We start from the raw sequence: 25,839 nt of genomic DNA on the forward strand, positions 1-25,839 counted from the left end.
ACGGCACTCTAACCTGCATTGCACGACTTTCTAAGTTGGTCTCCGGCGACGTGGGACTCCTTTGTGCAACTTCGGCGAGCACCGTTTCACGCATCCTCGTAGTGCCTGTTTCTGGCACTTCTCCGGGTGCTACCTGCTTCAGTGAGGGCTCCTTGTCTTGCTCGACGTCCCCTCTCTCTGCAGGTCCAATTTGCGACCTCCTGGTCCCTCCTGGGCCCTAGCAGCGTCCAAAAACGCCAAACGCACGATTTGCGTGTAGCAAGGCTTGTTGGCGTCCATCCGGCGGGAAAACACTTCTGCACGACTCTCCAAGGCGTGGGGGATCCATCCTCCAAAGGGGAAGTCTCTAGCCCTTGTCGTTCCTGCAGTATTCACAGTTCTTCAGCCTAGTAAGAGCTTCTTTGCACCAACCGCTGGCATTTCTTGGGCATCTGCCCATCTCCGAGCTGCTTGTGACTTTTGGACTTGGTCCCCTTGTTCCACAGGTACCTTCAGACAGGAATCCATCGTTGTTGCATTGCTGATTTGTGTTTTCCTTGCATTTTCCCTCTAACACGACTATTTTGTCCTTAGGGGAACTTTGGTGCACTTTGCACTCACTTTTCAGGGTCTTGGGGAGGGTTATTTTTCTAACTCTCACTATTTTCTAATAGTCCCAGCGACCCTCTACAAGGTCACATAGGTTTGGGGTCCATTCGTGGTTCACATTCCACTTTTGGAGTATATGGTTTGTGTTGCCCCTATCCCTATGTTTCCCCATTGCATCCTATTGTAATTATACATTGTTTGCACTGTTTTCTAAGACTATACTGCATATTTTTGCTATTGTGTATATATATCTTGTGTATATTTCCTATCCTCTCACTGAGGGTACACTCTAAGATACTTTGGCATATTGTCATAAAAATAAAGTACCTTTATTTTTAGTATAACTGTGTATTGTGTTTTCTTATGATATTGTGCATATGACACTAAGTGGTACTGTAGTAGCTTCACACGTCTCCTAGTTCAGCCTGAGCTGCTTTGCTAAGCTACCATTATCTATCAGCCTAAGCTGCTAGACACCCTATACACTAATAAGGGATAACTGGGCCTGGTGCAAGGTGCAAGTACCCCTTGGTACTCACTACAAGCCAGTCCAGCCTCCTACACCTACTGCTTCAGGCAATAGGTTTATCTTGGTGGTAGTGGACCATGCCACCAGATATCCTGAAGCAATTCCTCTAAGGACCACTACAGCTCCTGCAGTGGCAAAGGCCCTCCTGGGAATCTTTTCCAGGGTGGGCTTCCCAAAAGAGGTGGTATCAGACAGGGGAAGCAATTTCACGTCTGCTTACTTAAAGGCCATGTGTAAGGAGTGTGGTGTTACATACAAGTTCACCACACCCTATCATCCACAAACAAATGGACTGGTGGAGAGATGTAACAAAACTCTCAAAGGTATGATAATGGGACTTCCTGAAAAACTCCACAGGAAATGGGATATCCTGTTACCTTGCCTCCTTTTTGCTTACAGGGAGGTACCCCAAAAAGGAGTGGGCTTCAGCCCCTTTGAACTCCTATTTGGACACCCTGTGAGAGGTCCTCTAACACTTGTTAAGGAGGGTTGGGAACAACCTTTAAAAGCTCCAAAGCAAGACATAGTGGACTATGTACCTGGCCTAAGATCTAGGATGGCTGAGTACATGAAAAAGGCCAGTAAAAACCTTCAGGCCAGCCAAGAGCTCCAAAAGCAATGGCATGACCAGAAGGCTGTTTTGGTTCAGTACCAACCAGGGCAGAAAGTGTGGGTCTTGGAGCCTGTGGCCCCAAGAGCACTCCGAGATAAATGGAGTGGACCCCACACAATTGTTGAAAAGAAGGGTGAAGTCACCTACTTAGTTGACTTAGGCACTGCCAGGAATCCCCTTAGGGTGCTCCATGTCAATCTCCTAAAACCCTACTATGACAGCGCTGATCTCACCCTGCTCATGGCAACTGATGAGGGACAGGAAGAAGAGAGTGACCCTCTCCCTGATCTCTTCTCTTCCACAGAACAAGATGCTGTAGCGGAAGGTGTAGTACTGGCAGATTGTCTTACTGCTGAGCAGAAAGACCACTGCATAAATCTCCTGGGTCAGTTTTCTGAACTCTTCTCTACTGTGCCAGGTACCACTTCGTGGTGTGAGCACACTATAGATACTGGAGACAGCTAGCCTGTCAAAAGTAAGATCTATAGGCAGCCTGACCATGTCAGAGACTGCATAAAGCAAGAGGTGCAGAAAATGCTTGAACTAGGAGTGGTTGAGCACTCTGAAAGTCCATGGGCCTCTCCTGTGGTACTTGTACCAAAACCTCATTCCAAGGATGGAAAGAAGGAAATGCGGTTCTGTGTTGACTACAGAGGTCTCAACCAGGTAACCAAAACTGATGCTCACCCTATACCCAGGGCAGATGAGCTAATAGATACACTGGCATCTGCCAAGTATCTAAGCACTTTTGATTTGACTGCAGGGTATTGGCAGATCAAATTATCAGAAGATGCAAAAGCAAAAACTGCATTTTCAACCATTGGAGGCCATTACTAATTCACAGTAATGCCTTTTGGATTGAAAAATGCACCTGCCACTTTTCAAAGGTTGGTGAATACAGTCCTGCAAGGGCTGGAAGCTTTTAGTGCAGCATATCTAGATGATATAGCTGTCTTTAGCTCCAGCTGGGATGATCACCTGGTCCACCTATGGAAAGTTTTGGAGGCCCTGCAAAAGGCAGGCCTCACTATCAAGGCTTCAAAGTGCCAGATAGGGCAGGGGAAGGTGGTTTATCTGGGACACCTGGTAGGTGGAGAACAGATTGCACCACTGCAGGGGAAAATTCAAACTATTATAGATTGGGTTCCCCCTACAACACAGACTCAGATGAGAGCCTTTTTAGGCCTCACTGGGTACTATAGGAGGTTCATCAAGAACTATGGCTCCATAGCAGCCCCTCTTAATGACCTCACATCTAAAAAAATGCCTAAGAAGGTATTATGGACAGCAAACTGTCAGAAAGCTTTTGAGGAGCTGAAGTAGGCCATGTGCTCTGCACCTGTCCTGAAAAGCCCCTGTTACTCCAAAAAATTCATTGTCCAAACTGATGCATCTGAATTAGGGGTAGGGGCAGTCTTATCACAACTTAATTCTGAGGGCCAGGATCAACCTGTTGCTTTTATTAGCAGGAGGTTGACCCCTAGAGAAAAGCGTTGGTCTGCCATAGAGAGGGAGGCCTTTGCTGTGGTCTGGGCACTGAAGAAGTTGATGCCATACCTGTTTGGCACTCACTTCATTGTTCAGACAGACCACAAACCTCTACTTTGGCTAAAACAAATGAAAGGTGAAAATCCTAAATTGTTGAGGTGGTCCATATCCCTACAGGGAATGGACTATACAGTGGAACATAGACCTGGGAGTACCCACTCCAATACAGATGGACTCTCCAGATATTTCCACTTAGACAATGAAGACCCATCAGGTAATGACTAGTCTTATTGTCCTTCGTTTGGGGGGGGGGTTGTGTAGGAAAGTACCATCTTGCCTGGCATGTTACCCCCATTTTTCACTGTATATATGTTGTTTTAGTTGTATGTGTCACTGGGACCCTGCCAGCCAGGGCCTCAGTGCTCATAAGTGTGCCCTATATGTGTTACCTGTGTTATGACTAACTGTCTCACTGAGGCTCTGCTATCCAGAACCTCAGTGGTTATGCTCTCTCATTTCTTTCCAAATTGTCACTAACAGGCTAGTGACCAATTTCACCAATTCACATTGGCATACTGGAACACCCTTATAATTCCCTAGTATATGGTACTGAGGTACCCAGGGTATTGGGGTTCCAGGAGATCCCTATGGGCTGCGGCATTTCTTTTGCCACCCATAGGGAGCTCTGACAATTCTTACACAGGCCTGCCACTGCAGCCTGAGTGAAATAATGCACACATTATTTCACAGCCATTTTCACTGCACTTAAGTAACTTATAAGTCACCTACATGTCTAACCTTTACTTAGTAAAGGTTGGGTGCTAAGTTACGTAGTGTGTGGGCACCCTGGCACTAGCCAAGGTGCTCCCACATTGTTCAGGGCAAATTCCCCGGACTTTGTGAGTGCGGGGACACCATTACACGCGTGCACTACACATAGGTCACTACCTATGTGTAGCTTCACAATGGTAACTCCGAATATGGCCATGTAACATGTCTAAGATCATGGAATTGCCCCCTCTATGCCATCCTGGCATTGTTGGCACAATCCCATGATCCCACGGGTCTGTAGCACAGACCCGGGTACTGCCAAACTGCCTTTTCAGGGGTTTCACTGCAGCTGCTGCTGCTGCCAACCCCTCAGATAGGTTTCTGCCCTCCTGGGGTCCAGCCAGGCTTGGCCCAGGAAGGCAGAACAAAGGACTTCCTCAGAGAGAGGCTGTTACACCCTCTCCCTTTGGAAAAAGGTGTTAAGGCAGGGGAGGAGTAGCCTCCCCCAGCCTCTGGAAATGCTTTCATGCGCACAGATGGTGCCCATTTCTGCATAAGCCAGTCTACACCGGTTCAGGGACCCCTCAGCCCTGCTCTGGCGCGAAATTGGACAAAGGAAAGGGGAGTGACCACTCCCCTGACCTGCACCTCCCCTGCGAGGTGCCCAGAGCTCCTCCAGTGTTCTCCAGACCTCTGCCATCTTGGAAACAGAGGTGCTGCTGGCACACTGGACTGCTCTGAGTGGCCAGGGCCAGCAGGTGACGTCAGAGACTCCTTCTGATAGGCTCCTTCAGGTGTTGCTAGCCTATCCTCTCTCCTAAGTAGCCAAACCCTCTTTTCTGGCTATTTAGGGTCTCTGCTTTGGGGAATTCCTTAGATAACAAATGCAAGAGCTCATCAGAGTTCCTCTGCATCTCTCTGTTCACCTTCTGCCAAGGAATCGACTGCTGACCGCGCTGGAAGCCTGCAAAACTGCAACAAAGTAGCAAAGAAGACTACTGCGACACTGTAACGCTGATCCTACCGCCTTCTCAACTGTTTTCCTGGTGGTGCATGCTGTGGGGGTAGTCTGCCTCCTCTCTGCACTAGAAGCTCCGAAGAAATCTCCCGTGGGTCGACGGAATCGTCCCCCTGCAACCACAGGCACCAAAGAACTGCATCACCGGTCCCCTGGGTCTCCTCTCAGCACGACAAGCGAGGTCCCTTGAATCCAGCAACTCTGTCCAAGTGACTCCCACAGTCCAGTGACTCTTCAGTCCAAGTTTGGTGGAGGTAAGTCCTTGCCTCCCCACGCCAGACTGCATTGCTGGGAACCGCGTCTTTTGCAGCTGCTCCGGCTCCTGTGCACTTTTCCAGGATTTTCTTTGTGCACAGCCAAGCCTGGATCCACGGCACTCTAACCTGCATTGCACGACCTCCTGAGTTGTCCTCCGGCGGCGTGGGACTCTCTTGTGCAACTTCGGGTGAGCACCATTTCACTCCACTTTGTAGTGCCTGTTCCGGCACTTCTCCGGGTGCTGCTTGCTTCTGAGAGGGCTTCTTGTCTTGCTGGACACCCCCTCTGTCCCTTCACTTAATTGGTGACATCCTGGTCCCTCCTGGGCCACAGCAGCATCCAAAAACCGTAACTGCAAGATTTGCAGGTAGCAAGGCTTGTTTGCGGTCTTTCTTCAGGAAAACACTTCTGCACGACTCTTCACGACGTTGGACATGCACCCTGCAAAGGGGAAGTTTCTAGCCTTTGTCGTTGTTGCAGAATCCTCAGCTTCTACTGCCTAGTAGCAGCTTCTTTGCACCCACAGCTGGCATTTCCTGGGCATCTGCCCACTCTCGACTTGATCGTGACTTTTGGACTTGGTCCCCTTGTTCCACAGGTACTCTCGTCTGGAAATCCATCGTTGTTGCATTGCTGGTGTTGGTCCTTCCTGCAGAATTCCCCTATCACGACTTCTGTGCTCTTTGGGGAACTTTAGTGCACTTTGCACTCACTTTTCAGGGTCTTGGGGTGGGCTATTTTTCTAACCCTCACTGTTTTCTTACAGTCCCAGCGACCCTCTACAAGGTCACATAGGTTTGGGGTCCATTCGTGGTTCGCATTCCACTTTTGGAGTATATGGTTTGTGTTGCCCCTATCCCTATGTGCCCCCATTGCATCCTATTGTAACTATACATTGTTTGCACTGTTTTCTAATACTATACTGCATATTTTTGGTATTGTGTACATATATCTTGTGTATATTTTCTATCCTCATACTGAGGGTACTCACTGAGATACTTTGACATATTGTCATAAAAATAAAGTACCTTTATTTTGAGTATATCTGTGTATTGTGTTTTCTTATGATATTGTGCAAGTGACACTAGTGGTACTGTAGGAGCTTCACTCGTCTCCTAATTCAGCCTAAGCTGCTCTGCTAAACTACCATTATCTATCAGCCTAAGCTGCTAGACACCCTATACACTAATAAGGGATACCTGGGCCTGGTGCAAGGTGTAAGTACCCCTTGGTACTCACTACAAGCCAGTCCAGCCTCCTACACTCTGGGTGGAAGAAGCTGAAGATTCTGCAACAACAGAAGGCGTCAGGAACTTCTCCTTTGGTCAGAAGATGTCGCAGGGTGTGCTGGAGGATGCAGAGTTGTTTCCATACAGAAAGACTGCAAACAAGCCTTACTAGCTGCAAGAGTCGCGGTTGAGGATTTTGGGCGCTGCCAGGGCCCAGGAAGGACCAGGAGGTCGCCCCTTGGAGGAGGAGACAGAGGGGGCGCTCTGCAACACAAGCAGAACCACCTGAACAGGCACTTATATGATCTGAGGACAGCGGTTGACTCAGAGTCACAAAAGAGGGTCCAACAACGTCGGAGTCCAACTCAGCGAGTTGGGCAATGCAGGACGGAGTGCTGGGGACCTGGGCTAGGCTGTGCATGAAGGAAGTCTTGCAAAAGTGCACAGAAGCCCGAGCAGCTGCAGTTCATGAAGTACACAGGATTACTGTCTGGCGTGGGGAGGCAAGGGCTTACCTCCACCAAATTTGGACAGAAGGGCCGCTGTACTGTCGAAGACACTTGGATCCAGCTCCTGTGTTCCAGGGACCGTGCTCGTCAGGATGAGAGGGGACCCGGAGGACCGGTGATGCAGAAGTTTGGTCCCTGCGTTAGCATGGGGAAGTTTCCGTCAACCCACAGGAGATTTCTTCTTGGCTTCCAGTGCAGGGTGAAGGCAGACAGCCCTCAGAGCATGCACCACCAGGAAACAGTCAAGAAAGCCGGCAGGATGAGGCGCTACAATGTTGCTGGTAGTCTTCTTGCTACTTTGTTGTGGTTATGCAGGCATCCTGGAGCAGTCAGGAGTCGATCCTTGGCAGAAGTCGAAGAGGGAGTGCAAAGGAACTCTGGTGAGCTCTTGCTTTCATTATCTGGTGAGATACCCACAGGAGTGACCCTAAATAGCCCTCAGAGGAGGATTGGCTACAGAGAAAGGTAAGCACCTATCAGGAGGGGTCTCTGACGTCCCCTGCTGGCACTGGCCACTCAGAGCTGTCCATTGTGCCCTCACACTTCTGCATCCAAGATGGCAGAGGTCTGGGACACACTGGAGGAGCTCTGGGCACCTCCCCTGGGAGGTGCTGGTCAGGGGAGTGGTCACTCCCCTTTGCTTTGTCCAGTTTCACGCCAGAGGAGGGCTGGGGGGATCCCAGAACCGGTGTAGACTGGCTTATGTAAGGAGGGCACCATCTGTGACTTCAAAGCATTTCCAGAGGCCAGGAGAGGATACTCCTCCCCAGCCCTTAACACCTATTTCCAAAGGGAGAGGGTGTAACACCCTCTCTCAGAGGAAATCCTTTGTTCTGCCTTCCTGGGACCGGGCTGCCCAGGCCCCAGGGGGGCAGAAACCAGTCTGAGGGGTTGGCAGCAGCGGTATCTGCAGAGGAGACCCCGGAAAGTTAGTTTTGCAGTACCTGGGCTCTATGCTGGAGACCTGGGGATGCAGGGAATTGTCCCCCCAATACCAGAATGGTATTAGGGTGACAATTCCATGATCCTAGACATGTTACATGGCCATGTTCGGAGTTACCATGGTGACGCTACATATAGGTATTGACCTACATGTAGTGCACACGTTTAATGGTGTCCCCGCACTCACAAGGTCCGGGGAATTGGCCCTGAACAATGTGGGGGCACCTTGGCTAGTGCCAGGATGGCCACACACTAAGTAACTTTGCACCTAATCTTCACCAAGTGAGGGTTAGACATATAGGTGACTTATAAGTTACTTAAGTGCAGTGTAAGATGGCTGTGAAATAACTTGGACGTTATTTCACTCAGGCTGCAGTGGCAGGCCTGTGTAAGAATTGTCTGAGCTCCCTATGGGTGGCAAAAGAAATGCTGCGGCACATAGGGATCTCCTGGAACCCCAATACCCTGGGTACCTAGGTACCATATACAAGGGAATTACAAGGGTGTTCCAGTGTGCCAATCAGAATTGGTAAAATTAGTCACTAGCCTGCAGTGACAATTTTAAAAGCAGAGAGAGCATAAACACAAAGGTTCTGGTTAGCAGAGCCCCAGTGATACAGTTAGGCACCACACAGGGAACACATATAGGCCACAAACTTATGAGCACTGGGGTCCTGGCTAGCAGGATCCCAGTGACACATATCAAACACACTGACAACATAGGGTTTCCACTATAAGCACTGTGGCCCTGGCTAGCAGGATCCCAGTGAGACAGTAAAAACACCCTGACATATATTCACAAACAGGCCAAAGGTGGGGGTAACAAGGCTAGAAAGAGGCTACCTTCCTACAGTTGCAATCGGCCTGTGGCAACACAAACTATATACTAAAATAGTCTAATGTGAATGTCGGATTCCCCCCTAGGAAAGTGTAGTGTGAGAGGGGAGCTGGAAGTGTAAGAAAACACCAAAGGTAAGTAAAATACCCCACCCCAGAGCCCAAGAAAACACGAGTAAATTACAGCAAGTTTCCTCAGCACACACTAGAAGTTGTGGTACAATAACCAAGCAAGATTGCAACAAACCAACAATGGATTTCTGGACCAGAAGATCTGTGGAGAGAGGAGACCAAGTCCAGAAGTCGATGAAGAGTCCAGGAAGAACAGGAGCCCCAGCCAACCTGGATGAAGGTGCAAAAGTGGATTCTCCGGTTAGAAGAAAAGTACAGAAATGCACCAAAGAAGACAGCTGCACGTTCCTGCTTAGTGCAAGTGATGTCCCACATCGAGTCATTGGATGCAGTCTGGTTTTTGTCATTGGATTCCGCCAATAAGCCTTGGCTCACGCAAATGTTGGGGTTTTTGGGAAAAGGCGCTACCTGGGCCCAGGATGAACCTGGGTACCTCAACTCGGACTGATGAGGCAGAGGGTGCTCTCAGCACTTTAGAGAGCCCTCAGGACACCAGGCAGCACCCACAGGAGTCCCAGAACACAGGAACAAAGGAGTTGCAGAACATGGTCATCGCAGCACTACACAAAGGGATCCCACGCCGCTAGAGAACAACTCAAAGAGCTGAGCATCGCAGGATAGAGTGCTGGGGGACCTGGGCTACGCTGTGCATGAAGGACTTTTGGAAGAAGTACACAGAAGCCCAAGGAGCTGCAGAACACGCAGTGCACAGGAGTACTCTCTGGCACGGGAAGGCAAGCCCTTACCTCCACCAAATTTGGACAGCTACACCTTTCAACAGTCTGGATCACTTCGGTCCACCACCTGGGTTCCAGGGATCACGCACGTCGACAGGAGAGGAGTCCCAGTGTACTGGTTGTCGTTGCAGAGAGGTGCCTGCTGAAGCAGGGAAGTGACTCCGTCACTCCACGGGAGATTCCTTCAGGTCCTTCTGGTGCAGAATGAAGACAGGCAGTCCTCAGAGCGTGCACAACCTCGATACTGTTGCAGTTGCTGGCTGGAGCTGAAGTTGCAGGGTCACAGTAGCCTTCTTAGATACTTTGTAGCAGCTACAGCATTCCTGGAGCAGTCTGCAGTTGACCCGTGTAGGAAGGTGGCTTTTTTTCTAGCATGGTTACCCCCATTTTTGACTGTTTGTCAGTGTTTGTCAGTGTGTTTTTACTGTCTGACTGGGATCCTGTTAGTCAGGACCGTAGTGCTCATAGTTTGTGGCCTATATGTCAGTGTGTTTTATTGTGTTGTCAGTATGCTTGACTGTGTCACTGGAGTTCTGCCAACCAGAATGCCAGCGCTTATGGTCTCTCTGTTTACCAAATTTGTCACTATAGTCTAGTGACTCCACATCCCCATTCAGATTGGCATACTGGAACCCCTTATAAGTCCTTAGTATATGATACCTAGGTACTGTATGAGGCTGGCCTGGCTTATAGTGGGTACCAATGGTACTTACACCTTGTGCCAGATCCAGTTATCCCTTATTAGTTGATTAGTAGTGTTCTAGCAGCTTAGGCTGCTAGAGGTAGCTATAGCAGAGCAGCTTAGGCTGAACTAGGAGACATGCAAAGCTCCTACCATACCACTTATATCATATAGGTACTATATCGTAAGAATGACAATACTCAGAGTTACTGAAAATAAAGGTACTTTATTTTAGTGACAATGTGCCAAAAATATCTCAGAGAATATACTCACTTAGGAGGTAAGTAAAATACACAAAATATACACACAAACCAAAATCAGGTAAGTAACACAGTCAGAAAGTAGTGCAAACACTGAAGAATACAATAGGATGCAATAGGCCTAGGGGCAACACAAACCATATACTAAGAAAGTGGAATGCGAACCACAAATGGACCCTTAGGCTAGTGTAGTGTGTAGAGGGTCGCTGGGAGTGTAAGAAAACACTCAGGGTGTCCAAATACCCCACCCCAAGACACTGGAAAGTAGGAGTAAAGCACTACTATTTCCCCAGAAACACACTAAAGTTGTGATAGAGGATTTTGCAAATACCACAACTGACTGCAAAGCACTGAAGACGGATTCCTGGACCTGAGGACCTGCAAAGAAAGGGGACCAAGTCCAAGAGTCACAAAAGTGTCCGGGGGGGCAGGAACCAACTAAACCCCAGATGAAGATGCAAAATGGCTGCCTCTGGATGGAAGAAGCTGAAGATTCTGCAACAACAAAAGGTGCTAGGAACTTCTCCTCTGTGCCGAAGATGTCCCACTGAGTGCTGGAGGATGCAGAGTTGTTTACTTGGCAAAATACTGCAAACAAGCCTTGCTAGCTGCAAGAGTCAGTTGAAGAAAAAGGGGGCTGCTACGGCCCAGGAAGGACCAGGATGTCACCAATTGGGAGAGAAGACAGAGGGGGCCCTCATCAACATAGAAAGCCCACGCACGAGAAGTTAGCACCTGCAGAAGTCTGAACATGGCCATTGTCTCAACACTGCAGAAGAGGGTCCCACGACACCAGAGATCAACTCAGGGAGCTTAGCATCGCAGGACGGAGTGCTGGGGATGTAGGCTTGGCTGTGCATGCAGGATTTTGTAGAAATGTGCACAGAAGCCCTTGTTGTTGCAATTCATGCGGTGCACAGGACTACTGTCTGGAGAGGGGAGGCAAGGACTTACCGCCTCCAAATTTGGACAGTTGGACCACTGGACAGTCTGGGTCACTCAGGTCCACCACCTGTGTTCCAGGGGCCACGCTCGTCCTGAAGAGAGGGGTCCCAGAGTACCGGTGATGCAGGGGGAAGATTCAGTCGACCCACTGGAGATTTCTTAGTGGCTTCCAGTGCAGAATGAAGGCAGGCAGCCCCCAGAGCATGCACCAGCAGGAAACAGTCAAGAAAGCCTGCAGGATTAGGCGCTACAATGTCGCTGGTAGTCTTCTTGCTACTTAGTTGCAGTTTTGCAGGCATCCTGGAGCAGTGAGCGGTCGATCCTTGGCAGAAGTCAAAGAGAGAAGTGCAGAGGAACTCTGTTGAATTCTTGCATGTCGTTATCTGAGGAAAAGCCCATAGTAGAGACCCTAAATAGCCCTCAGAGGAGGATTGGCCACCTAGAGAGGTAAGCACCGATCAGGAGGGGTCTCTAACATCACCTGCTGGCATTGACGACTCAGAGGCCTCCATTGTGCCCTCACACCTCTGGATTCAAGATGGCAGAGGTCTGGGACACACTGGAGGAGCTCTGTGAAGTACCTCTGGGGTGGTGAGGGACAGGGGAGTGGTCTCTCCCCTTTCCTTTGTCCAGTTTTGTGCCAGAGCAGGGACTGGGGGTTCCCTGAACTGGTGTAGACTGGCTTATGCAAGGAAGGCACCATCTGTGCCCTTCAAAGCATTTCCAGAGGCTGGGAGAGGCTACTTCTCCCCAGCCCTTAACACCTATTTCCAAAGGGAGAGGGTGTAACACCCTCTCTCAGAGGAAATCCTTTGTTCTCCCTTCCTGGAACTGGGCTGCCCAGATCCCAGGAGGGCAAAATCCTGTATGTGGGGTGGCAGCAGCTGTATCTGCAGAGAAAACCCCAGAGAGCTGGTTTGGCAGTACCCGGGGTCCAAAGTGGAGCCCCGGGGATGCATGGGATTGGCACCCCAATACCAGATTTGGCATGGGGGGACAGTTCCATGATCCTAGACATGTTACATGGCCATATTCTGAGTTATAATTGTGAAGCTACATATAGGTATTGACCTATATGTATTGCACGCATGTGATAGTGTCCCTGCACTAACAAAGTCCAGGGAAATTGCCCTGAACTATGTGAGGGCACCTTGGCTAGTGCCAGGGTGCCATCACACTTAGTAACTTTGTACCTAACTTTCACTAAGTGAAGGTTAGACATATAGGTGACTTATAAGTTACTTAAGTGCAGTGTAAAATGGCTGTGAAATAACATGTGTGTTATTTCACCCAGGCTGCAGTGGCAGCCCTGTGTAAGATTTGTCTGAGCTCCCTATGGGTGGCAAAATAAATGCTGCAGCCCATAGGGATCTCCTGGAACCCCAATACCCTGGGTACCTAGGTACCATATACTAGGGAATTATAAGGGTGTTCCACTGTGCTAATTAAAATTGGTGAAAATGGTCACTAGCCTATAGTGACAATTTTAAAGGCAGAGAGAGCATAAGCAAAGAGGTTCTGGTTAGCAGCGCCTCAGTGACTCAGTTAGTCACTACACAGGTACACACTTTCAGGCCACAAACTATGAGCACTGAGGTCCTGGCTAGCAGGATCCCAGTGAGACAGGCAAAAAAAAATTACATACATGTAAAAATGGGAGTAACATGCTAGGCAAGATGGTACTTTCCTACAAGGAGTGAAGTCTTTTTGGTCCTGAGACTTCAGAAAACAGGAGGCAAGCTCTATCCAAGGCCTTGGAAAGCACTTCTCAGCACAGACAGGGAGCAGCAAGGCTGCAGGGCAAAAGCAAGGCAGCAGTCCTTCTCAGAAAAGCAGTCCAGGAGAGTCCTTTGGGCAGCCAGGCAGTTCCTCTTGCCAGGTGTGGTTCAGGGATTCTTCACCAGCAGGTTTCTTGCCCAGAAGTGTCTGTGAGGTAGAGTGTCTACCCCAATAAGTGTCTAAAGTATGTGGTTTGGGTTACTTTTCTTATACCCATTTTGGCCTTTGAAGTAGGCTTACTTCAAAGAAAAGTCTCACTCGTTTGTGAAATCCTGCCTTGCCCAGGCAAGGCCTCAGACACACACCAGGGGGTTGGAGACTGCATTGTGTGAGGGCAGGCACAGCCCTTTCAGGTGCGAGTGACCACTCCTCCCCTCCCTCCTAGCACATATGGCTCATCAGGTTATGCAGGCTACACCCGGTCCCCTTTGTGTCACTATCTAGAGAGAGATGCCAACAGCCCAACTGTCAAACTAACCCAGACAGGGAATCCACAAACAGACAGAGTCACAAAAATGGGTTAAGCAAGAAAATGCCCACTTTCTAAAAATGCCATTTTCAAACACACAATCTTAAAATCAACTTTACTAAAAGATGTATTTTCATATTGTGAGTTCAGAGGTCCCAAACTCCATATGTCTATCGGCTCCCAAAGGGAATCTACGCTTTAATCATGTTTAAAGGCAGCCCCCAGGTTAACCTATGAGAGAGATAGGCCTTGCAACAGTGAAAAACGAATTTGGCAGTATTTCACTGTCAGGACATATAAAACACAGTAGTGGGGCTACCTAGGGCCTACTTAGGGGTGTCTTATATGTAGAAAAAGGGAAGGGTTAGGCCTGCCATGTAGGTACACTTGCCAAGTCGAATTTACAGTTAAAAACTGCACACACAGACACTGCAGTGGCAGGTCTGAGACATGATTACAGGGCTACTAATGTGGGTGGCACAATCAGTGCTGCAGGCCCACTAGTAGCATTTGATTTACAGGCCCTGAGCACCTCTTGTACACTTTACTAGGGACTTACTAGTAAATGAAATATGCCAATCATGGATAAACCATTCAACAGTACAAATTACACAGAGAGCATATGCACTTTAGCACTGGTTAGCAGCGGTAAAGTGTACAGAGTCCTAAAGCCAACAAAAACAGGTCAGGAAAAAATAGGAGGAAGGAGGCAAAAAGTTTGGGGATGACCCTGCAAAAAGGGCCAGTTCCAACAGTGACACAAGGCCAAAAATACCTTAGAGACAATGCTCCTTCTGGAGGTAAGTATTATAGACACTAAATACACTAGACACCAAAATAAGGTAAGTAAATAGTCATAGAATAGTTAGTGCATACAATAGGAAATGCTATAGAATGCAATAGGACAAAATAGGTCTAGGGGAAACACAAACCATATACTAAGAAAGTGGAATGCGAATCAGAGGTTCCCCCCTAGACAAGTGTAGCCTGTAGAGAATTGCTAGGAGAGTAAGAAAACCACAAAGGTGAGTAAAATACCCTACCCTAGAGCCCAGAAAGGTAGGAGTAAAGTACTGCAAGTTTCCTTAGGACACACTGCAAGTCGTGATTAGTTATTGCAAGAACCAAGCAAGACTGCAAGCAACAAATGGTGGATCCCGGGACCAGAAGACCTGTGAAGAGAGGAGAAGATTCCAGGAAGGACAGCAGCCCCTGCCAACCTAGAAAATGGTGCATAAGAGGAGTCTCCGGTTGGAAGAAGACTGGAGAAGAGCACCAAGGAAGATGGCTGCTGGTTCCTGCATGATGCAAAGGATGTCCCACATGGAGATGTTGGCTACAGGTGAGTTGCAGTGCTGTATTCGTCCAACAGGCCTTGGTTCAAGCAATGTCTCAATTTGTGTCAAAATGCTGCCCGCACCCAGGAGGGACCTTGGGGCCTTGACTCAGACTGAGGAGGCAGAGGGGGCTCCCAACACTGGAGGGAATACACTGATGACCAGGCAGCACCCACGGAGATCCAAGGACACAGGGACAAAGAAGGTGTAAATTGCGGTTGTTGCAGCACTACAAAAGAAGGTCCCACGCCGCCTGAGAACAACTCAGCAAGTTGAGCATCGCAGGATAGAGTGCTGGGGACCTTCCTGGGACTGAACTGGTCAGATCCCAGGAGGGCAGAACTCAATCTGTGAGGTGGCAGCAGCTGTAGCTGCAGTGCAAGCCTCAGAGAGCTGATTTGGCAGTACTGGGTTTCCATGGTGGAGCCCCCAGAATGCATGGAATTGGCTCCCCAATACCGGATTTGGAATGGGGGGGACAATTCCATGATCTTAGACACCTTACATGGCTATATTTGAAGTTACCATTGTGAAGCTTTATATAGGTGTTGACCTATATGTAGTGCACGCATGTAATGGCATCCCCGCACTCACAAAGTCTGGGGATTTGGACCTGGACAGCATGGGGGCACCTTTGCTAGTGCAAGGGTGCCCTCACACTTAGTAACTTTGCATCTAGCCTTCAGTAAATGAAGGTTAGACATATAGGTGACTTGTAAGTTACTTAAGTGCAGTGAAAATGGCTGTGAAATAGTGTGTGCACTATTTCTCACAGGTTGCAGTGGCAGTCCTGTGAAAGGGTTTGTCTGAGCTCCTTATGGTTGGCAAAAGAAATGCTGCAGCCCATAAGGATCTCCTGGAACCTCAATGCCCTGGGTATCTTGGTACCATATACTAGGGACTTATAAGGGGGGTCCGGTGTGCCAATTGAAACTGGCAAATGAAGTCACTAGCCTATAGTGATAAATGTAAAAGCAGAGAGAGCATAAGCACTGAGGTTCTGGTTAGCAGAGCCACAGTGACACAGTTAAGCACTACTTACAACACACACATTAGGCCATAATCCACCAACTATGAGCACTGGGGTCCTGACCAGCAGGATCACAGTGAGACAGGCAAAAACATACTGACATACAGGTAAAAATGGGGGTAACATGCCAAGAAAGATGGTACTTTCCTACACAACCCCCCCCCAAACAAGGGACAATAAGGCTAACCTTGCCCATTGTCTAAGAGAAAGTATCTGGTCTATGTTCCACTGTAAAGTCCATACCCTGTAGGGAAATGGGCCACCTCAACAATTTCGGGTTTTCACCTTTCATTTGTTTATGCCATAATAGAGGTTTGTGGTCTGTTTGAACAATGAAGTGAGTCCCAAACAAGTAGGGTCTCAGATTCTTCAAGACCCAGACCACAGCAAAGGCCTCCCTCTCTATGGCAGACCAACGCTTTTCTCTAGGGGTCAACCTCCTGCTGATAAAAGCAACAGACTGATCCTGGCCCTCTGAATTAAGTTGTGATAACACTGCCCCAATCCCCAGTTCAGAAGCATCTGTCTGGATAATGAATTTCTTGGAGTAATTTGGGCTTTTTAAGACAGGTGCAGTGCACGTAGCCTGCTAAGCTCCTCAAAACCTTTCAGACGGCTGGCTGTCCATAATACCTCATTAGGCATTTTCTTTGAAGTGAGATCATTAAGAGAGGCATCAATGGAGCCATAGTTCTTAATGAACCTCCTGTAATACCCAGTGAGACCTAGGAAGGCTCTGACCTGGGTCTGAGTAGTAGGGGGAGGCCAATCCATAATTGTTTGGATCTTCACCTGTAGTGGTTCAATCTGTTCTCCACCTACCAGGTGGCCCAGATAAACCACTCCCCCCTGCCCTATCTGGCACTTTGAAGCCTTGATAGTTAGGCCTGCCTTTTGCATGGCCTCCAAAACTTTCCAGAGGTGGACCAGGTGGTCATACCAGGTGGAGCTAAATACAGCAATGTCATCTAAGCATGCTGCACTGAAAGCTTCCAAACCTTGGAGGACTGTATTCACCAGCCGCTGGAAAGTGTCAGGTGCATTTTTCAAACCAAAGGGCATAACTGTGAATTGATAATGCCCTCCTATGGTAGAAAATGCAGTTTTTGCTTTAGCATCCTCTGATAACTTGATCTGCCAATACCCTGCAGTCAAATCAAAGGTGCTTAGATACTTGGCAGAAGCCAGTGTACCTGTTAGCTCATCTGCCCTTGGTATAGGGTGAGCATCAGTTTTGGTTACAGTATTAAAACACCTATAGTCCACACAAAACCACATTTCTCTCTTCCCTTCTTTGAAATGCGTTTTGGGGACAAGCACCACTGGGCTGGCCCAGGGGCTATCAGAGGGCTCAATAACTCCTAGATCTAACAATTTCTGGACCTCAGTTTTTATGCAATCTCTGACATGGTCAGGCTGCCTGTAAATTATACTTTTGACAGGTAAACTGTCTCCAGTATCAATTGTATGTTCACACCAGGTAGTTGTACCAGGTATGAGGGAAAAAAGGTCAGAAAACTGTCCTATGAGATTTTTACAGTACTCCCTCTGCTCAGCAGTCTGTAAGCACCACTGCTTCCACTAAGCCATCAGCTTAAGTGTTGGAGAAGAGGTCAGGGAGAGGGTCACTCTCTTCTTCCTGCCCCTCATCTGTGGCCATGAGCAGGGTTAAATCAGCCCTGCTATAATAAGGTTTAAGGCAATTGACATGAAGCACCCTAAGGGGGCTTCTGGCAGTGCCCAGCTCCACTAGATAAGCGACCTCACCTTTCTTCTCCACAATGAGATGCAGTCCACTCTGTTTGTCCTTGAGTGATCTTGGGGACACAGGCTCCAATACCCACACCTTCTGTCCTGGATGGTACTCTGTCAGGACAGCCTTCTGGTCATGCCATTGCTTTTGAAGCTCTTGGCTTGCCTGAAGGTTTTTAGTGGCCTTTTTCATGTACTCGGCCATTCTGGATCTTAGGCCAAGTACATATTCCACAATGTCTTGCTTAGGAGGTTTTAAAGGTTGCTCCCAACCCTCCTTAACAAGAGCAAGTGGACCCCTAACAGGGTGACCAATGAGGAGCCCATAGGGGCTGTAGCCCACTCCTTTTTGGGGTACCTCCCTGTAGGTGAAAATGAGGCAGGGCAAGAGGACATCCTATCTCCTTCTCAGTTTCTCAGAGAGTCCCATGATCATGCCTTTGAGATTTTTATTAAACCTCTCAACCAATCCATTTGTTTGTGGGTGAGAAGGGGTGGTGAATTGTGGGTTACACCACACTCCTTCCACATTGCTTTGAGGTATGCAGACATGAAGTTACTACCTCTGTCTCATACAACTTCCTTAGGGAAGCCCACCCTGAAAAAGATTCCCAGGAGGCCTTTTGACACTGCAGGTGCTGTTGTGGTCCTTAAGGGGATAGCTTCTGGATACCTTGTGGTATGACCCACTACCACAAGGATGAATCTATTGCCAGAAGCTGTTGGAGGGTTAAGGGTGCCAACTATGTCAATCCCTACCCTCTCAAAGGGCACCTCAACCACCGGCAGTGGGATTAAGGGGACCTTTGGGGGGCCACCAGTCTTGCCACTGGCTTGGCAGGTGACACAGGAGCGACAAAACTCCTTAGTGTCTTCTGACATATGAGGCCAGTGAAAATGGGGAACAAGTCTGTCCCATGATTTACTTTGCCCCAAATGTCCAGCCAAGGGAATGTCATGAGCTAGACTTAGGAGGAATTCCCTATACTGAAGGGGATAACCAGACTCCTGGTGGTACAATGTTTAGGGCCCCTTGCTTCAGTATAGAGGAGATTGTTCTCCCAGTAAACTCTGTGGCTGTCACTGACATCCCCATTCTGCTGTTCAACAGCTTGCTGTCTGAGGCCCTCTAGTGTGGGACAGGTATGCTGTGCCACACTCAGTTCCTCCCTGGTAGGCCCCCCTACACCCAAAGCTCATCTATGTCAGCTTCAAGCTCCTCTTGTGTAGGTTCTGTACAGGGAGAAGATTCCTCCTCATAAAAAGGGGAATCGTCTGAGAGGGAGGGATAGTGGACATTGATTTGCCCTTTCTACCCCTAGCATTTGGGAGCACTTTGTCCATTGTTCCAGGATCCAAGATTCCCTGTCCTCTTTGTTTCTTGGCCTGAGCCCTAGTAAGAGCAAAGATATGCCCAGGAATGTCCAGCATTGCTGCATGGGCCTCCAACACCATTTCAACCCAAGCTGAAGTCTCCAAACCTTTTCCTAAGAGACACTCTACAGGTAAGTCAGTGGATACAACACGTTTCTTTGGACCAGTAAACTCCCCCCCCCCCAGTTGAGATTCACAACAGCCATGGGGTGGCTAACAGTGTTGTTATGGGTGTCTGTCACTTGGTACTGATGACCAAGTAGGTGTTGCTTAGGGGCAACCAGTTTCTCCATCACCATAGTGACAATGGCACATGTGTCCCTGTAGGCCTCAACCTGAAAACCATTTATTAGGGGTAGTTGCTTGTACTTATCCATATTAAGGGGACAAGCAACTAAGGTGGCAAGGTCAATACCACCATCAGAGACTAAAACAGCCTCAGTAGTCTCCCTAACTAGACCAACCTCCACTACCTTACCAAATGTGAGCACAGCTACACCCTTTGACTAGCTATTTGTAGTGTTTTTCCCACCACCACTGCTATTACTAGGGGCACTAGTGGAAGCAGTGGGGGTTGTGATGGTGAGAGGATTGGTGTTTCTTTTTGGACAAGTGGGATCACTTGCCAAATGGCCTTTGGCTTTACAGAGAGAACACCATGGCTTTTTCTGATTGTGTGAAGATAATTTGTGCCCATAACCCCCAGAAGAAGTTTGTGGGCATGATGAAGACTCTGAAGATTTTTTCTCTTTGTCCCCACCCTTGTCATGAGACTTAGCATCCTTCTTCTTGCTGTCTTTGTCACCCCGTGTCGGAGCTTTTCTGCTCACCTTTATTCTGACCCATTTGTCTGCCTTCTTTCCCTATTCTTTGGGAGAGGTCAGATCTAGTCCCCACGATACTGATGCAACAAATATTGTTCAATATATGCTTTCTCACAATTAAGTTATGTAGGCTTTCATAGTTAGTCACCTTACTGCCATTTAACCAACCTTCTAGGGCCGTCACTGAACAGTCTACAAAATCTGTCTAATCCTGTGATGACTCCTTTCTGGTCTCTCTGAACTTTATCCTGTATTGTTCAGTGGTTAAGCCCAGACCTTTTAAGAGTGCACGTTTGAGTATATGGTAGTTATCTGCATCATCATCCCTGACAATAAGGAGTCTGTCTCTCCCCTTGCCAGTGAAAGATAGCCACAGGATAGCAGCCCACTGAACTTGAGGGACCCACTGAACTTTAAAGGCCTTCTCAAGTGCAGCAAACCACTTATAGATGTCATCTCCATCCTTGTAAGGGGGGCAACTGTGTGCAGATTCATGGAATCAAATGTAGGTTCCCTAACACTGGAATTCCTGAACCTGCTGCTGCCCCCGGTGGGAATTAACCCAACCCCTGCCTTTCCCTTTCCACAGCCAGGGATTCCCTGGCTAAGGCCAACTGTTGCTCCTGGAGCCTCAGTCTGGCCTCCTCTAACCCCAGCTTTCTGAGTTCCCTATCTATGCACTGGTCCTCAGGGTTAGAAGTGCGGGATGCTTCTGACACAGACGTAACATTGGAATTGGTAGAGGCTGATCTTTCCCTAACTTGAGCCACCCTAGTGACCTGGCCTCTAGGTGTGAAGGGAGCCCTACTAGTGTGTGAACACTTCCCACTCCCAGTTATACTAGGGGGTTTGTTTTCAGAAGTATCAGTGGAAGGACCCTCCCCAAGATTATCAGAATGCTCCTCTGAGCCTGCCTTGTTGGAATTATCCTCTACTTCTCCCTCTGGCTGATCCTGACCAGTGCCAAGTCCTTGGTCATCCTTCAGAAGAAGATTTAAAAGGAATTCCTTATTGGGGTTCTTCCCAATCCCTAAACTCCTTTCAATGCAGAGACCCATATGCTGTCTTCACAACTCTAGGGGTAACTTCTACACTAGACATTTGTCAGGAATAAGGCCAGGCGCGGTCCAGGTCTTGCCCTAAATTCCGCTGCGCAACTCTGCAGCACTTTATGCGCACTACTGGTCATCCCCACTTGTTCCAAGAATGGCCATCAGCGTTGTCTGCCCTGTGGTAAAGCACACGTATCTTCAGGTTCAGGGCATTGGTGGTTAAGATGCACTATCAGTGCTATCCTATGAAGGGACTACATTTCCCAAGTTTTTAGAGGCAGCCGCCATCTTGGGGTGTGGCAGGCCTATAAAGCCCAGCCACACCCAAGCACGTTGCTCACTATTTTGAAGACTTCGATGCAACCAGACCTCGTGGAGTTTTCTCTGGGAAAGTCCAGAGTTTCTGAATGGCAGAGTATCATCTAACCTGAGTCCATAGGTACATCTAAAAACAAGTAGGTCGTACTCGTGGCGGTAAGGCCTTGCTGAATCCAAGATTGGAGGAAGTTATTACTTCCAAGAGGTAACGCGTTTTGCGCACATGTAATTCATGGTGTTTCCGTTCATAGATGTAAGGCGCTCTTTTGGCTCAGTGATTCTAAGCGTTTCAGTTCACAGAGATAACGCGCTTGTGCACATGTAATTCATGGTGTTTCCGTTCACAAATTTAAAGCGCTCTTTTGGCTCAGTGATTCTAAGCATTTCAGTTCACAGAAATAACGCGCTTTTGTGCACATGTAATTCATGGTGTTTCCGTTCATAGATGTAAAGTGTTCTTTTTGCTCAGTGATTCAAAGTATTTCAGTTCACAGAGATAACGCGCTTTGTGCACATGTAATTCATGGTGTTTCCGTTCACAGATGGAAAGCGCTCTTTTGGCTCAGTGATTCAAAGCGTTTCAGTTCACAGAGATAACGCGCTTTATACACACGTAATTCAAAGTGTTTCCGTTCACAGATGTGAAGCGCTTTTTTGGCTCAGTAATTCCAAGCGCTTCAGTTCTTAGATGTAAAGCGCTTAGGGCATGATAATTCAGGCGCTTCAGTTCCCATATATAAGGTGCTTCAATTCACAGAAGGAAAAAGTTCTTGGCACAACGACCTAAGTGATTTAAACAACTTGAGTAAAAGCGCTTCCTGGTGTTATTAAGTAAAGCGCTTTAGGTTTTAATGAGTAAAACCTTTTTGACATTTATTGTTATGAATGTGAAAGTATTTTGGAGATGAACCAATCAAAGTTTTCATTGTTCTTTGAATAACTTAGGATCTGAAAAAACATATTGAAGTCTTTGAGATTTTCTAAGTCATGATCAAAGGTTTATGTTGTGAATATATAAATATTACAGGATTGATATCCTGTGTAAAATCATAATTCATCGTTCTTGCCATCTCTTGAATCTGAGGTAGTGTTTCACAAGGGGCTTCGCCCGCATTTCAGAAGAGGTCTCCACCTGATATCTTGGAGACACAGTTAGCCAAAAGTCTATAAGTGATTTACGTTTTCTATGAATGAGTAAATGCATATTGTTCTAACCTTTCCTTTTCAGACCTCTCTCCCTGCTGTTCCCTTCCCTAATTCCCTTTCCCCCGACTGGCTTCACCATAATTCTATGCTATAATAGGTTTCAGAGTTGGTGACGCCGGGAGGTGGGCCTTTGTTCAGCAACGTGCAGATCCCGAGGAAGGGACCCTGTGACAACATGTTGAAAGAAAGAGTTTAGGAAAGAGAGTTAAATGTTAGTTGAGTAGTAGGCCTAACGTTTTAGAGAAAAGAAAAAGTTTTCAGAAACCTTGAAAAACGTTTGCAAAGCTTAAAAAACATTTTAGAAAGTTAGAAATTACTCCTAGGTACAATTATGTATAGCTCTAAGTATTGGTGCAAGTTTTTCTTCCGAAAAGCACTAGTAACAAAGTGGTAAAGAAATTGCAAGTACTTATCCCACTGCTGCACCACCAATGTAGGAGGCTGGCCTGGTTTGTAGTGGGTACCTTGGGTACTTACACCTTAAACCAGGCTCAGTTATCCCTTTTTAGTGAAATGTCGTAGTGTTCTATCAGCTTAGGCTGATAGAGGTAGCTGTAGCAGAGCAGCTTAGGCTGAACTAGGAGACATGCAAAGCTCCTGCAATACTACTATAGTTACACAGTACTTATGCACAAGTAAAGATAATACTCAGTGTTATAAAAAATAAAGGTAGTTTATTTTAGTGACACAAGGCCAAAAATATCTTAGAGACAATACCCCTTCTGGAGGTAAGTATTATACACAATATATACACTAGACACCAAAATAAGGTAAGTAAATAGTCATAGAATAGTGCAAACAATAGGAAATGATATAGAATGCAATAGGACAAAATAGGTTTGGGGCATCAAAAACCATATACTAAGAAAGTGGAATGTGTATCACGAATTCCCCCCTAGACAAGTGTAGTGTGTAGATAATCGCTGGGAGAGCAAGAAAACCACAAAGGTGAGTAAAATACCCCATCTCAGAGCCCAGGAAAGTAGGAGTAAAGTACTGCAAGTTTCCTTAGGACACACTACAAGTCGTGATTAGAGTTATTGCAAGAAACAAGCAAGACTGCAAGCAACAAATGGTGGATTCCTGGACCTGAAGACCTGTGAAGAGAGGAGACCAAGTTCAGAAGTCGCAGAATATTCCAGGAAGGACAGGAGCCCCTGCCAACCTAGAAGATGGTACAAAAGAGGAGTCTCTGGTTGGAAGAAGACTGCAGAAGAGCACCAAGGAAGATGGCTGCAGGTTCCTGTGTGATGTAAAGGATGTCCCACGTGGAGATGTTGGATGCAGTCGAGATGCAGTGCTGGATTTGTCTAATAAGCCTTGGTTCAAGCAATGTCGCGATTTGTGTCAAAATGGCTCTGCCTGGACCCAGGAGGGACCTGGGGGCTTCAACTCAGACTGAGGAGGCAGAGGGGGCTCCCAACACTGGAGAGAACCCACAGATGACCAGGCAGCACCCACGGAGGTCTCAGGACCCGGGGAAAAAGAAGGTGCAAATTGCGGTTGTTGCAGCACTACAAAAGAAGGTCCCATGCCGCCGGAGAACAACTCAGCTAGTTGAGCACCACAGGATAGAGTGCTGGGGATCTGGGCCAGGCTGTGCTTGAAGGATTCTTGCAAATAGTGCACAGAGGCCTCAGGAGGTGAAGATGATGCAGTGCACAGCGGTACTGTAGCAAACGGGAAAGGCAAGCTCTTAATTCCTCAAGATTTGGACAGCAGGACCTTAGGACAGTCTGTGTTGAAGGGGTCCACCACCTTTGTTCCAAGGAGCACGCTCTTCGTCAGGAGAGGAGTCCAAGAGAACCGGTAGTCAATCAATCAATCAATCAATCAATCAAAAAATGTGTAGAGCGCGCTACTCACCCGTGAGGGTCTCAAGGCGCTGGGGAGGGGGTTTGGTGGGGGAGAAGGGGGGGATTACTGTTCGAACAGCCATGTCTTGAGGTTCTTTCTGAAGAGCAGGAGGTCTTTGGTTTTGCGAAGGATGGTGGGGAGGGAGTTCCAGGTTTTGGGGGCGAGGTAGGAGAAGGACCTGCCTCCTGTGGTGGTGCGTTGCATGCGGGGGACTGTGGCTTGTGCGAGGTCAGCAGATCGGAGGTTGCGGGTGGGAGAGTGGAAGTTCACTCTTTCGTTGAGGTAGGTTGGGACGGTGTTGTGGAGGGATTTGTGTGCGTGGATGAGGATCTTGAAAGTGATCCTCTTGTCAATGGGGAGCCAGTGAAGGGATTAGAGGTGTGCTGAGATGTGTTCGTGGCAGGAGAGGTCCAGGATGAGGCGTGCAGCTGTGTTCTGGATTCTCTGGAGTTTGCGTTTGAGTTTGAGTGTTGTGCCGGCGTACAGGGCGTTGCCGTAGTCTAGCCTGCTGCTGATGAGTGCGTGGGTGACCGTCTTCCTGGTCTCTGTGGGAATACATTTGAAGGTTTTTTTCAGAGTGGGAGGTGACTGCATTGATTTGCTGGGTCATGGAGAGGGAGGGGTCCAGGATGATGCTGAGGTTGCGTGCGTGGTTTGCGGGGGGGTGCGGGCCTAGGGCGGTGGGCCACCATGAGTCATCCCATATGGTTTTGTTGGGGCTGAAGATGATGATTTCGGTTTTGTGGAGTTGAATTTCCAGATTTGGAATGGGGGGACAATTACATGATCTTAGACACTGTCGCGTAGGCTCTTATAATCCTAATGAGACTACTGGATTTTTGGGCGGCAAGATCGTTCGCAGTGTGGGGGACTAAGCCTGACCCACGGTGAAGGACCCTTGTCGCCCCAAACCCGGTTTTTGCTCCGGCTAACTAGCAGTGCCTCATCTCTCCCGAAGGGAAGAGACAATTGGGCAGCCGAGCGTATGACATCTTAGTACTTCCAGGGGAAGTCGTGGTCACTCAGGTCACAACCGGTTCTCTAGTACACAATGCGGTCTCATATATAAATGACAAAGGCAGTTTGAGTTTTAAAGATTGGTTTAATAAAATGACTGCATTTTAGATAACAAAGCGTGAGCTGCTATAACCAGAACTATACAACACAGTAGGATTGAAATAGTAACAAGGAGAGTGAAACACAAGAATAAGGCTATCATAGTGCAACTAAATTATGTTCTCTCTAAGTTATATTTTGAGCACAGCCTGTGAAGCACTAAGCCTGCCTTTCAGGTTCCCCCGGG

This window comes from Pleurodeles waltl, chromosome 6, assembly GCF_031143425.1.
Source record: "Pleurodeles waltl isolate 20211129_DDA chromosome 6, aPleWal1.hap1.20221129, whole genome shotgun sequence".
In the NCBI taxonomy this organism is placed as follows: Eukaryota; Metazoa; Chordata; class Amphibia; order Caudata; family Salamandridae; genus Pleurodeles; species Pleurodeles waltl.